The following is an 11,502-nucleotide window of genomic DNA, read 5'->3' on the forward strand; positions in this document are numbered from 1 at the left end:
GTGCCTAGGGACAATAGTCGGAAGGAGACTCATGGTGGGTTGGTGCTGTCAGTGGGTTGGTCTGTCTGATTCAACCTCTGTTTTGTCAGCATTTTTGTGACTCTGAAAATAGAATAGATTATAGTTAATTATGAGGTCCACGTTGTTGCTATTTTAATTTTGTAATATTTACAAATGCTGCAGAGAGGGTATGCTTGCAAGATACTCATACGTTTCACATAACTCTGTAAAAAAAAAAAAAAAAGCACATTCTCTGTGTAATTGGAAACTTATGCTTTTGTCTTTTTTTTTTTTAAGGCCATAATTTTGCCTTAATTTTTATTTAGTGGTGTTGCATCATCCTGTCACAACAATGAGCTGCTGTATGACCAACTCTGTCACTGTTTGCTATTATCACTAAAGCAGAGCAGTTAGCCAAAAGAGTTACTGAATTTCTTCGTATGAATTAGGAATAAAGCTGAAGGTGAAGATATTTGCTTCTGATTTTGCACTTGCTGCTTTGATTAATCAGGAAGGTGGCACATGATCAAATCTTTTCAGACGATGACTGTTAGACCAATGACACGTCTGACATTTAGCTGAGGAAAAAGTCTGAAGAGTTCACTATCTGAACTGCTGCCCTGGGAACTTTCCAACAGTTTGACTCATCTGTCTTCTCCTGCAGGCATTTTGTGACTGTTGTGCCTAAATATCTCTGAGAAGTGCAAAGGAATAGATTCTAATAAAATGCAAAAAGATGCTCAGCCGAGAAGAGATCTAATTAAAAACTCACTCTGAATATGTCAGCAGTTTCTTGAATTGCTCTCAATCTTTTTCTCATTGTGGATGCAAAATGAGATTTATAACTGAAGGCACTGCAGCATATAATTCAACAATATATGTTTCTTGGACTGTCACTGGAGTAAACATTGATAAGGTAGATCAGGTTCTGTTTAGCAAGGGTTTTTAATGAAAGCTTAACAGAACTTTTCTATGGTATTTTGTTTTAGGCAAAAGGAACTGCTCTTACAGCAGAGCATTAGAAATTTGCATTAGGATTACTCTAAAATCCTTAGATTACCAACCAAAGTGACAAGAGAATGCCCTGAAAATGTGTAAATAACCTCCATATTACTTACTACCATGTTTTTATTTTTGCTATGAACCTATGAGTTAATATTTTTCTTTTCCCTCCTTTATCATGGTGATTTTATGCAAGCCAAGGAATGCTTAGATGGGCTGAATAATCTGGGGTCACAATATTAGAGGGGACAAAGTGTTTCGAGGCTCAATGTTTTTGAGCAAAGACTGCATTTACTAAATGTTAAAGTAAAGATGGGAGGAAAATACACCTTTCCAGATCAACTGATGAAGTTAGAAATAAAACAGAAATGTTTTCAGGTGCCTGTTTTTCCCCTGTTTCAAATGACCTGTTCTTGGTTTACTGATGAGATTATTCATTCTCACTTAAGCAATACTTTCCTGTTGCATGCATCATGTGCTGGGTGCTGTACCAGTAGATAATATGGAACTATTTTTCCAGAGCCTGCTTCATAAACATTTTAAGAAAATAGTACAACATATTGATTTCTAATAACTAGTTTTATGGTTGGCTTTCAATGCAATACTATAAATTATTAACTTTTAATTTCACTGTTACCAGTAAGATATACTTCTGAGTTTTCAGAGATTAATTGTTCAAATGCAGTCTCAACTTCCAATTTGCCTTTTATACTGAAGGGCCGGACCATTTCATATACTCAAAGCCACATCTGGAAAAACTTCTATTCAAAGGGATTCCATACAGCTATGCTGGAAATGACCCCTGCAGCTGCTGCTATAATGCAGAATGGAAGTTAAAACAGCCTACAAAACCAGCCTGTGCTAAGAGACTCTTGGTCTCTTTTTTTGAATTCTGAATCAGGTAACTTTTGTGGCTTGTATTCAGCTCTATAAGTTTTATCTTTTTGTTAGATGTTGCAACTCATCTTCAGATCAGTTGTTATAAAGGAACAGTTTGCACAATTCTTGCTGAAAAATCTTTATAAATTCGTAAAAGTTAACAAATTTCTTCCAATTAGACCAATAACAGCACATTACTAGAATTTTCCTGCAGAAGGAGAAGACCTGAGCAGTGGAGTGTGGGAAAAAAAAAAGTTCTGTACTTGCTTTTTAAAATGAAGCAAGCCATAATATTTCTTAGACTGCTATAGAGACTCTTAAAATAAAGTCAATGACTGTGCTTTTATAAAATCAAACGGCTACTTTCATTTTTTTCTGGGAAATGCTTGTAACAAGTGATTGGTACTTGAAATACAAGATTTACCAAAGGGAGGAGGAGGGGAAGGGAGGAACTAGCAGGCTACTTTCTTGCTTTCTTTTACAGAAGAATTAAGAATATATATATATATATATATATATATATATATATATACACATACATATATACACAAATTCTTATACTAATTCTGTAAAGGGTTATGTAACACCACCCATTTCTTCTTTAAGAACTAGCTTTACATCTTATTTTTCACCATGTTTCAATTAAGAGCGAACAGCATAACAACGGGTTAAACTGGTGCTATAAAATCTAATTTGGAGATATTTGTTTTATGTGACACCAAGTACCGTTTTGCTTGCTTGTAGTTGAAAATAGATTAAACTTCATTTGAAGCATGGGAATTCACTTGAACTGTACTAGGGAAAAACAAAAAGATAAGGAAAACTTGTTTTGCTAGCATTCCTAAGTGAATATAATTCTGTGTCAGAACAAAAGGTAAAACAGAGTGTTCTGTAATAAATATAATAGTTTCCTTTTTTTCTGGAAACTTACAGAGAACAAGCTTATTATTAAAATCACCCTACTGAGTTGTTATATTAAAGTACAATTGCTTCATCAGTTGCTGGTGGGCCATTCAATATATTGATGGCTTACTGATCCCTCTCTTTATGCTGGCACAAGTATTTTCCAGCTTAAGGAAGAAGGAAAAAAATAGAAGAAGAAAGTAAAAGCATGTTTGTTAGCAATTATTTGAATGTATTATCATTTGCAAAGACTGGCTAATAGTTGGGCCCTGATTCTACACCATTAAAGTAAACAGTAAGCTGAATATTAATTTAATGCAAGAGATGATCAAACCCTCAGCAATGTAATCTGGTGACTCCCTTTTAGGACTTGTTTTCAAAGGAATAAGATTTAAATTATTATTTTTGGAAGGCAAGCAGCAACAAACCCTCTTCTTTTGTCTTGAAGCAGAGCAAATATTTTATGATATCATAAATAAAACACTTCCTGCCGGCACAAGCAGAGGGGAGGAATCTCCTATTATCAGTTCTTGTGAACCACCAGCCAAATTCCCAAGAGTGTAGGAGGGCTCTGGCAATTGGACTCTGTCATTTGAGGAGATTTTTGCCCCCAGTTATCTGCCAGCAATTAAGTGACACTTAATCAAGGACAACAGAAGGGGATATGTACAAGTTCTTCAGCTTCTCCAGTTCACAGGCCTGAGTTTTAGTGCAGACTGAAATAGGTAATGGTTAAATTTCTTTTTAAACCATATAGCTGGCTATAAACCATAAACCATCTTTTTAAACCATATAGACAGCAGGGAAGTTAGAGTTCATAACAAAGTCCAGTGTCCCGATGGAGAAAAGTACCTGGCTCCTACCATAGCCAAGTTCTGGAAATGCTGACAGGATAAGTTAGTTAATAATACAGGTTGATAGTAGTTGGCAGAACTGAAAAGCGTAACTTTTTCCATGAGTGTTGGAATGCAGATGCCAGCGTCAGATCCTCCAAGAGGATCAGTCAGCAGCAACTACTAATATGGGATTTAGCTTCTCTGCTTGCTTTCATACTGCCCTAGTTCTGCTGATGATTCGGATGAGCCAAGTTTCTGTTACTTAGATGAAGAACCCTGGTTCATTACAAAGAGCCAGCCAGAGTAAGATCTGCCAGGGTATAACTTACCTATCTGAAAAGCATCTTTATAACATTGCCAACCCTCAAGCTAATGGTTTTACCTGCTTCAGTTTCATTTGTGTTATATTTCTGTGTCCTTTTACCCATTCTGTCACTTCAAGGCACCTCTCTGGCTTGGCTACCTCTGGGCTGAGATCGCTGGGCGTAGCTGTTTTCATTCCTGGCCCTTCTTCGGGCAGTAGAGTTGATTTTTGTTAGAGAAATAATGATCAAAACATTTTAAAACTTGTGGTCAGGGAAGAGAGGGAAAAACTATCAAGCCCTACATGAGCTAAGTAACCTCAATTTTTGTTATGAAATAAGATGAAAATAAATCCTACGTACTCAAAAAAAAAAAAAGTCTTCTCTGTATGTGGGCTAGTGTCAAAATGCCCTTAATTAAAACCTGTCTTAATTATAAGTGCAAAGTAACATCAGGTGTTCCCACCTGAATTTCTTTATTTTATCACAAGAGAGCCATTCAAACAAACAAACAAACAGAAAGCACCACCACCACCAAAAAACTTACTTTCTGGAATTTAACCAAGATAGGTAAGAGTTTCCTGTGTTTCTGACAACTTGTTTTTGCAAACTGCCTCATCCAAAGCCTTCTGAATACAGTGCAGAGCCTGCCATTGTCTTCCATGAGCTTTAATATGGTATTGCAATAATTATCCTTAAATACAATCCAAATGTATTCATCCAAGCTTTTGCCTGTAATGCGTTTTGATTCACTGCGTTAATATCTGCAACCTCTAACATTTGGAAAAATGTAATCAAAGTATCTATTTGTAATGATTAACGAGGGAAATTGTGGCTAACAAAGCAAACATATCACTGAAAATTTTCCACTGTGGAAATGCTCTCCTAGCACATTGAAAATCTGCACAACGTATCCAATACCCTGCTCTTGCTCATGGCAATAGCACAGTGTGACTGAGGTAGCCCACTGCCTTCAACTTGCAGGTTGCTCACAGCATCAATTTATGAGCAAACTAGTAAGTGATGTCAGTATCAGCTATGCAATTAAATATGTTGAAGAAAGAAGACCAAATTATTACATATATTTCCCGTTGTTTTTTCTTTCTTTAGCACTACTCATGGTAAACTGGGTGAAAAATTACAGTATTTCTATGGAGAGACTATAACCAAAAAAAATTTACATTGATATTACAACCGGATTACAAACCTAACTAAATTATTTGTGCATCTACATCTGATATCCCCTTTTTTCTAACTGAAAATGAAGTAAATGAACTTGGTCCTGTTCAAAAGTAAGCAATCGAAGTGTTGCTGCTTTCTGTGTTCCTGTTACTGAGTAGCACTAAATTCCCTTCTTGACTCATGAGAGTTACCTAATATATATAGTTCTGTTTAGCGCATTAGCTCACTTTCTAAACCTTTGGCATTTGGGCTAGTCTGTAACTGGTACCTCACTAGCAGCTATTTTAATCTTTCCTATGATCAGTTGTTCACTACCTGGTTAATTCAAGGAGCTCTTTCTCTCGTTTCACTCAGGTGCTATGCAAGGGGAAGGCAGTAGTACTGCTGCAGCTCCTTGCTTTTACCTCAATCCTGGGAACTCAGCTCAGCGAAGAAGGGGGTAGCTGCTGTTCCAAAATACTCTGTGATATTTGTTTGTACGTACAAATACATGTATCAGAAGTGCCTTCCTGCTTCGTTGTACTCAAGCACATGCTATTTTAGGCTGACATTTTCAAACCGGGCCTGAGGGAGTTAGATGTCTAAATTAAATTCAGTTTGACTGATTTGGACATTGAACATCTCAGAACTAAAATCCTAGCAATAGACAGTGGGTCTGTGCTCAAATGACATTATTTAGCTCTTCAGCAATGCACGACATGTACATCTACATTTTTTTTTCCTTTTAAATTAAGATGGCCATATAATTTAATTATTAATGCAAATATAGAACTTGAAGACTGGGTAACATTTTATTAAATTAACGTGGTAGATAAATGGAGTGAAACAGCTATAGTGTTGCCTTGAGCTGTTTTAATTTGAAGATGATAAAAGCACTACAAAAACACTAAAGTCTTGTTGATCTAAATACTCATGTACTTTATTGAGTGACAAATAAGAAATTCATTACAGCTGGTTCTCTTGTGAGAGAGAACTTGTATTTTTCATGCTTGACTTCTGATGGTAGAGATTAAATGTTGAAAACCGATGGCATTAAACATGATTCTTGTTAAAACTCTGATCATTGCCTCAGACTGGTATTGCACAGTGATATTTCTGGACAGAGGTGTGAAAAAGTAGGCTGTGAGCAAGAACTCGGGTTCTATTACCAAATCCTGGCTTATTTTGTATAAGCATTTTGAGCAAAATGACATGAGCGTTCTGAATTCCAGTTTACTCATCTCTCAAATGAGTTTAAACACACAACAATAGGTTAATGAGGTTAAACAGGTTCTGATGTGTTTTGAGATTGTCCTATCAAAAGTGCCATTAAATTGTAACACTATGATAAATTAATAGGGAAAATGCTAGTGTGTTTTACATAGCATAAGGGACAATATATAAGCATGAAATATAAATCCAGAAAGTTTACAGCAAATAGAACTGATTTCAAAATAACTGCGAATGGCTGAAATTCAGTACGATTATTTTTGTACTGAACCGTGACAACTGCAACCTGGGGAAGAACAGCAGAGTTAAAGACGTGTCCTTTTCTCTGGTGCCTGCTGTGTTTTGCAGACTGTATTCAAATGCTCTTTAAAGAGCACAGTCTGGAAGGGGCTCAAGCATTGAAAAGCAAAGAGGGAAACAATTCCAAACAAGGCTGCCTGTGTGCAGCTCTGTTTCTGGTATCACCCTTTGAAGGTTTACACTGAAGTACTCTTTGTCTCACAAGCTACTTCAGATGAATATCATTTATGGGAATAGCTATAAACAAAAAGCACATGTCTTGAATGCTTCTCAGTGCTGGGGAGAAGTGTTATTATAAAAGTCTGACACCAGCTGATGCTGGCCACCCTGCCAAGGCCAGTCTGGCTCATGGTTATCACCATTTTGCAGGCCAGCATAAGAGAACTACAAGGTTGTTCTCCTTTGATTTTCTCTCTTCAAACTGAGTGCATCCAAAAGAGCTGTACTGGAAAAAAGAGCTAAATTTGTCTGATATAGATGTTTCAGCAATCCATACCTGTACGGAGCAGTTACCCAAAACAGCCTGTAAAACTTGGAATTGAGAAGAAATGTACTCAGGTTTGAAATGCTTAGGGAAGATGATTATTTGGGATCTGTGTGTCCCTGGAGTATTAACAAGCGTACTACAAGTAGTCATAGGAAAACACGAGAACCTTGGTAAGTGACCCCAGAATGGGCATCTATGCCCTGCATGCTGACCTGTCACTACACCCATATATAAGCATTACAACTTGCTTTGAAATGAACAGAAAGTTAGGAGGGGTAAACTTGCCAGCATATCCCACCTAACGTGCACTATCAATTTGCTCTTGGTGCAATTCAATCAAAATTTTATAAGCCCTGAATGTTCTGAGAGCTGGCTTACTTGTGTGATCCCTTCTCAACAGCAATGTTTATCGTGAAAACCAGGATGTTCCTTTTAATGTCATCTACATCTGACTGTCTTTTGGAATTGACAATAAAAGCCTTTGCAAAAAATTCCCACCTCTGGGAATGATTGTTCATGGGACTTCTGTGCTCTAGGACACATTCCCAAACTCTTTTTTTTTTTTTTTTTTTCACCCTCTTTCTTCAGTCAACCTAACAATAGGACAGTCTGACTGCAGAAGCTTTTCTGGCTGCAATAAGAGTAGTGGCTTTTCTTCCCCTTTTAAGGAAGTTCTCTCTGTGTTCTTTAAGATTTGTAAATAGCTCCAGGAAATTAAAGCACTTAAAAATCTCAAGTGGATAAATCAAACGATCACTTGCAGTTTACTAGGAAGGGAGCTGACTAGAAATCTGTAGCTAGAATTTATATGGCAGTGCAGTCATCAAATATTGCTAACCTTATCAGTTGCACTGGTGAATTTGACTTGGGATTGTGCGTCATTTTAAAATGTTTATCATTCTCCTTTCACTGGAGATTCAGTGTAGCTGTGGAGGCCCAGCAACGTTGCAGTTCTAACCCAGGGCTTATCTATATTGATGTATTAGCCTGAAGCCCACACTCAGAGCAGCACAATGGCCATATATGTGTTCCTTTCTGCTCCTCCTGGGAGGGTTAGACACAGAGGAGGACTTGTACCCAAGCCCTGTACCTAAGGGTTGTGTGGATGCCAATAGCTAGAGCTGTACAGGGCAGTCAGCATGAGACCTCTTCTGAGAATAATGCAGACAGAGCCAATGGTAGATCTCCCCAGAGCTGCAGGTTTGTAGGAACAGAACAGGAGTTGAAGGAGTTTAAAGGTGCTACCTGATGAAGGGACAGCCCCAGCTGGAAAAAACAAACAAACACACAAAATACAGGAAAACTCTAGTCTGCATTGGCAGGTCAGGTATGACAAAGCAGAGACAGATATTGCTATTCCATTCACCGTGGACTTGGGGCTAAATCAAGGCTGTAGCATCCTGACATAATCAAAGCTCTTTTCTCTGATGCAATGCTCAGCAAAATTTGAAACATTTTTTGCTTAGACAGAAGATATTGCCGTGGTTTCTTCCCAAGTTCTTGAAGCACGAAAGCAAAACTAATAATCCAACTGTTAGGTGAAAATAAGAAAGCAAATACACAGAAAAGCACAAGGAATCCGTTTTCTTGGCTAAAATACTGATAGGACTCATATAAACTTAGATTAACAGCAAGTTTGCTTGTCTGATTAGTGCGTATTTCTACTTCTGTAATTTCACTGGACTTAACACCTAAGCCTGTTGACGATAATATACCTCTTCGTTGAGGGGTGGGAAAGAAGAAGACTCCAAGGGGTCTGAAACCAGAGGGGAATGCACCTAATCGTTATGAGCAACATGCTGTAAGTCTGCTAATGCCTATCACATGGTGGATTGGGCAAGTCAAATACTGCTGAAAAAGGGTTTTTATTTTCCTTCTATTTATTTTCCTTTTATAAACTTGCTATCCACAAATCTTTCATTGCGTTCCTGTCTCTGGTCACTTGAAATAGCCTTTTAAAATATGCATGAAAGTACTTTGCTAGCAGCATTTTTATAAAACAATGAAATACTGAGCATAAATCATGCAATGGAAATATTATCTTCTTCCCACACATTGCATTTAATTGATCTGCTTAAACCAGATAGCTAGTCCATGTAGGAAAGTTAAGGACATGGGTCTATCTGTATTGCTGAGTGACCCTCTCTGTCTGCAGCAAATGTTTTTAGAAATATTTTTAAATAATTGACTCAGCCCTGCAAAATCCCTATTTTATCTTGGTTCCTCCTTGATTCCTACTGCTAGTAAATAAGCATAGTTTCTTCCTTGCACTAACATTCACTGGAATTTCCTCTCATTGAACTTTCAGAGATGAAAGTCTGTACAACCCTGTGGTCATTTCGTATTATTGCACTTAGAGCTATAATTTGGAGTGCAATAGATCTCTTACTGAGCTGAATTTCAGTTTTACTGAGTCATGTCCTTTTGCAAAAAGATCCTACCCTTTTCTAGCTTTGTATGAGTAAAAGAATAGAGAAATACTACTAGCTTTGGGGTAATATTGCAATCTTATGCTTGCAGTATTTGCATATTGCTGAGTACTGAGTGCCACAGAAAGAATTCAGCACAGGAAGATAAAACTGAAAAATCTCAAGAAAATAATAAAAAACAGAATAGGACAATGTGCTCCTTGTAAAAGAATACTAAACAGATATTATTTAAGATGGTAAAATGTGATGGTGCAGTCCCTTAAACCAAGTTATTGAACTGAAAAAGCAAATTCCTTCTTGCTTACTGAGCCATTCAAGAGAAAGTGTATATATTGCAACAAGAACAACAAAACTTGGCAGTAGTTTGAAAGACTTAAGTCAGCAAGATGAATAGCAGTGATAATTTTTAACTTTTTACAGATCTTCTAAATCTGCCAGATTCAAAATTACTTTTAAACTAGCATACAAACTGTGCAAAAGTACTCTTCTTCCAGCATGGAAACCAAGCAGTTCAACAGGGCTCAAGATTACTGTGTTAGAATTCACAGCAAAGACTGGAAAATAAAAAAATATCTCCTTGACGATGGCGAGGGAATGTACTTATGCGTCTTAACATAGAGCAACAAGACTAAATCTAACAGAAAACCTTACAGCAAATGTTTGTTGCTAGTCCTCTGGAAGATGGAGCTTCCAGCTGAAAAGTCCTGTCTCTCAGGGCATAACTTCCATTCTTACTGGAAAGGGAAAATTCCCTTTACATGCTACACCTTTTGTGGTTTTTGAACTCTTCCATCAGGTGCAGAACAAACTCAAACGCTTTATAACTGCAGCTGAAAGCAGAACACTGAGACTCATCTAAGCACTTACCCTGTGTTATTTTTATCTACTAAACTTTGCTCCTTTCCCTTTTTGCTTTTATCTTTCAATATTGCTGTTGTGCATTGATCCCTGACTCTGTCTCTCTGCAAGGAGAAATATCTTTAGAAGTTATTTCACGTTCTTTCAGTGAAGTCCTTCCCTCAAGGAACCGAAGGAAAAGGTTTGGAGATTTTTCAAACATAAAGGGCTTGCCATTCACCCTGTACCACTTTGAAAACGACTCGTGTGGTAAACAGGTCAAGGAGGTAACACCTGCAAATGGAAGAAAAAATTATTTGCTTCACTGGCACAGTTTTCTCTGGAAGTGGGATGGCCAAATCATTGAGATCTGACCTCCTCTTCAGGAAAATAAAACTTACGCTGTCATCAACCCATACAAATTTGACGAACGCAGTTAAATGCTGGCACACTACACCACATAAATCTTCCGTGGAAGCGTGCCTCTCCATTTCATAATATCACAACACCTTATCAGTTTTCTATCTTTTCCCACTTGTTGAAGGGTATACTATGACTGTTTAGGTGGTGTCTATGTGCAACCTGAAGCTGTCTTTATTTTGTCTACCCAGCAAAATTCCTCAAGTTAGAATTCAGTCTGAACTGTGCCTCTATTTACATCTCAATTCTTAAAAAAAATTATTTACTAGTGTGATTAGTCTTTAATATAGGGTATAGTCGTGCTCATGTACAAAAAGATTATTGAATACTTGTGTGTTTGTGGTACTGAGTACAAAAAAGGTTACCTGATTAATGCAAGGACTAAAAATCTTTTAGAGATTTTTAGCACACGTTTGATGATGATGATAGAAACATGCACAGAAACAATATATGCTCTAAAATATTTGTATTCACAAATGTATTGGTGAACTCAGATCCTTATTTTTTTTTTTTCTCTGATGCAATAAAAGGAAAAATGCTTTTAACTTTACAATACACTTTGTAGCCCTGATTAAATTAGCATTATATTCTTGCTGAAAAAAATAAAATAAAATAGGAACAACAAGGCATATTTCTAATTAGTTTTCTTTCCTGTTGTTCCAAGAGATCCTCAGCATTTCACAGGGGAGACACTGGTTTACCAAGCCACCAATTCA

This window comes from Cygnus atratus, chromosome 11 (genome assembly GCF_013377495.2).
Source record: "Cygnus atratus isolate AKBS03 ecotype Queensland, Australia chromosome 11, CAtr_DNAZoo_HiC_assembly, whole genome shotgun sequence".
Taxonomy (NCBI): domain Eukaryota; kingdom Metazoa; phylum Chordata; class Aves; order Anseriformes; family Anatidae; genus Cygnus; species Cygnus atratus.